Raw genomic sequence first — 4,426 nt, 5'->3', positions numbered from 1 at the left:
AAGATACAACTACGGGTTAAACTGAGTTGCAGTGAAGTCTGACATGAATGGGAGAATGGAGTGATTGCCCCAGGTTGGGATTCTTTTGACAAATAGCAACTTCTCACCACTGAAATCGTAAAAAAGGATCTCGTTGTTGCATTCAAAAACTGCAATATTTTCTGTGAGTAGGTCAACGAAATGCGGGTGACGGTAAGAGAGAGAATACAATTTGTCCAATGAATACGTCCTCGGTTCACTCCACAACCTGTTGTCGTATTCTTGTAAAACCCTAAGTTCTAATTTCTCAGGAGCATTGTACTCCTCACCCCAGTACTTGAACATAATAGCAATAGTACCATTAAACTGAAACAGTTTGTATGAATTGGGGGGGGATTTAGTCTCATGTAGCCCAATCCTCGCCCAAGATTCGAGGGGCAATGTTAAATACCAATATGCCTGCATCATAAAGAGACTAGTGAATAGATCCTTTTTGCAGCCACACGCAGGCCGGTTCCCCGATGTGTTCATCATTAAACGACAACTCCAAGTCGTTCAACCTTCTCCATTTCAACTTCGGGGAATCAAACAATTCAACATACATGATGATGACAAGTTGCTTAGTTTTACTTGCTCGGGTAGGCTTTTATAAAGTTGTTGAAGTTGGGCTTTGACAATCGAACTATAGTGAAATCCAATGGTTCCATTGAATTCACCAACATTCCATGGGATTCTGTAAAGAATCTAACCCGAGGAGTATTGAGTTGATAGACCTCTCCTGTCGTTGGTTTGCAAACGTAATAATTTTGGTTTTTCTCGTAAGGTGTTGTCAAGAGAACAATACCTTGCATTGAAGACACAACTATTGTAGTACGGCCAGTACCGTGTGGTGTGTGCTTCAGTGTTGGGGTTGGAATTGGTGGGTTGTTGTCAATGCTGGATGCGAAAGATATAGTGGATTCCCATTTTTGCATAGTATTTATAACGTAACCAAGAAATGATCCCGTGAGTAACGCGTTGTCCATTACAAAGGAATTTGGACTTGTAAGGCTTCCCCATTCTCTGGACACAAATTTTGACTTCTGGACAAATGGGAGTGGAGCACGTTTAAGAACCTCTGCCCACATATCTGTATGCAACTCCTTTATGTTGTTGTTGTTGTGTGCAGTAGAAGAAGAGGCCGCCATTGTATGTTTGATCTGTTGACTGTTTCTGCTTTGTATTGCATAAACTGTTTCCACGACTCTGTTTAAGGATTTTATACTGAATTGGATGGAGGTTACTGTAACCGTTTTCTCAAGTCTCGGTTCCCTTTTTGCAAACTAATAACCGTGTATAGTATGTTTGCAAACCTTAGAAAGTAGATTTGGTGTGGCAAAAGTAGAAGGGAGAAAAAGAAGGGAAAGGTCTAGTAGTGAATAATATCTCTCAAAGCTCTGGGTGTTGGGTTTATAGGAAGAGTCTATAGGAAGAAACTGAAGGGGTGAATTGGGGTCTGTGTTATGTTATGGGGACCTGCGTTTCCCACTTCCCAAAGAGACAGAATAAATATGAGTGTAATGCTACGGGAACAGCCTGGACTCCATCTAAGTGACAAACCAAACAAAATACGCCACGTTGCTTCTCATTTAAAAGAAAAAAGGGTGGTAGAGTTCCTTGATTAACTGTTTTTTTGCCCATTTTCTCTATTTTCTAATCAACCAGTATCCAGTTTCGTAGTTACCACGTGGCATATTGTGTTTGGTCTGTCACGTAGATAGAGGCCAGTAGCTGTCTCTTTAGCATTTTCGAATAAATATGGGAGAATAAACCAACCCAATAAGTCAGCCTATGTTTAGGGTGATCTTGGACATACCCATAAAAACACTCCGTGATCCCAATTTTGAAATAAATAAATAAAATTGTTTAAGACACATTTAGGTTCCTAAATTACCCTTTCTTTTATTAAGTATATCAAAGACAAAACAAAACAAGTGTTTATCCTTCCAAAGAAACACAAAGCCTTAAGACTTATTTTCCTTTTTTTTTGTCATTTTTTGTCTCCTTTATGAAAGGAATTAGAAAGAGATAAAATTGTCGAATTTAGTCTTCCTCCTCCTCTCACTCATCAGCCATTAATGTATTTTTTCCTCATTGCAGCTCCTTGCTGTCTTTCTCATTTTCCGCTTGAGAAATTTTCATAAAAAAAAAAAAAAAAAATCAAATTTGAAGCAACTTCTAGAAGAGGAAAAAAACAATTTGTTTTTTGGGCATTCTTTTACCTTTATTAGAAGTTCTCTTATTGTGTAGTGTGCTGTAGTAACACAAAGATTCTTCAAGGTCCAGAGTATTATTTTCAATTTTTTTTATTTGTTGTTTCCTTTTGGAATGAGGCTATCGGTCTTTTTGTTTTTTCTCTTTCTTTACCCCTATTGGAAATATCTCAAATTAATTTGGAAGATATTATTGGATTGAAGTGGTTATTGGGGTATGGCAAAAACTGAGTTAGTTATGGGGTACGGAGTAATTTTTATGGGTATGTCCAAGATCACCCTATGTTTATATGTTGAGCCTTATATGTTTATTTATTACAAGGATTTGGCACTCATATCTTGATTCATTCATGCATACATTACTTTTAAGACACATTTTTGCAAAGTCTGATAGTACCATCTTTATACTACATTGTGAGTTAGTTGCACATAGAATAGACCTTAAACTACATTGTCGCACAGGTATACTACATTGTCGCAGAAAAAAAACAAATATTTGGTTTTGAGTTTTTCCCAAATTGTCGAGGAGAGTATCACATCCTAGTTCTTCAAGTGTAGCATTCCTTCATCGTAGTACAAATCATCCATGAGAATAGCCTGCTGCTTTCCCCTCAATTGAGTCAACGACTATGAAACAGTAGCTGCGATAAAATAGCTTCATAAACCAGCCTACACTACATTGTCGCGATAATGCACAATACAGTCTCTCTCTTAAAATTTACTCACCCCTCAAAAATGTAACACGCAGTAATGTTTACTAGCCTTAAATATAAGGATCCGTAAATTTACGATACTAAAAAGTGCTCCACTTTTAAACAAATATTTTCGTTGTCAAGATCATCACGGTTGTCACCATCATCAACCTTTTCAGCTTCTCCGCCCCTATTAATAGATGAAGAAAATATGGATACAATTAGTACAAATAAGTCGTGAGTCAACACTACACACTCTAAATAGTGGAAACTTTCAAACAAGTAACCTTATGTCAATCTAGAACTTTTCGTTAGCCAATGCTTCATTACTCACTTTCTTTAGCCAATCATTGCCGCGATACATAACCCTTTCTTTTTCACAGGGAATATCAGGTTATTTTTCCTTTATACTCTTACCCTGTGCAATGTGCAAAGCCGTGTCAAGCCCACTTTTAGTTATGGATTCATTCCTCACATGTTTAAAAGTTCACCTGCATACTCTTTTTAATCGTTGATTGCAACATCGAAATTGATGTGACAAGACATAATATCTCTACCCACACTCATTTTTAAGCCAATTTTGTAATGAGCACTCGATCGGCCCGCAATTAATCGTTAGCAGTATTCATGTCTGCATTCTGCAAAATCAACATTTGAGCTTACAACAGTTGAGGTCAAAACAATTGAATTTACAGTTCGCATAACTTGTAAATATTTAAGACAAAAGTACATAGAATCCTTCAAACACAGTAAACCACCCACCCCTTCATCATAAATTGACTTGTTCAGATCAATTGAGATTTCCCCTTCAGACTGCCAAAAAAACAAGGGAAGAAAGACGCATCCAGTACTGCAATCAACCAACCAGTGTACAAACAAAAAAGATAAAAGCATGGAAATACCAATTTTGCAGCAGTTGATGTTTGTAATCTGTGACCGCTGTTATCAACCGCCACTTCACCGCAATTATTCTCCACAACTCCACCACTGGTGTTCCGAACATTTTGCAGTAACAGACTCATTTTCCAATGAACTTATGCTTAAGACTTCATTGGGCAGGTCTTCTCCTTCTTCACGTTCTTTTTCAATTTCAACAACATTCTTCTCTGCAATTTGCCGAGATAAATCATTATCATTAGAAAGTTTTGTCTTTTGGGTCCTGGGATTCTTAGTAAAGGGTAGAATCTTCAAACTGGACTTGTGTGTGGTCCTCGCCTGCTTCACTAGAGGTTCATGTCGCGGTGACTCTGTGTTTAGTTGATGGTTGCCTCTTCCTCGCCAGTTCGGTCATGTCTCAAACTTGCTTGGTGTCTGATTTTCTTTTCTGCTTGGTGAGACTTCTCCCTCTTGGGAACCTCTTTGCCGACGATTCTGCAAATGCATCATCACCACGATCCTCCGGTACCACGGTTTGCCCTTCGGTTCCTCAACTACCACAACAGTCCAAAGAAACTTTGCTTGAAAGCTCCCATAACATCTCCTCTTTTTCGTTTAATCACTGTC

This window comes from Coptis chinensis, chromosome 2 (genome assembly GCF_015680905.1).
Source record: "Coptis chinensis isolate HL-2020 chromosome 2, ASM1568090v1, whole genome shotgun sequence".
Classification (NCBI taxonomy): domain Eukaryota; kingdom Viridiplantae; phylum Streptophyta; class Magnoliopsida; order Ranunculales; family Ranunculaceae; genus Coptis; species Coptis chinensis.
Note: the sequence above shows the minus strand (reverse complement) of the source record.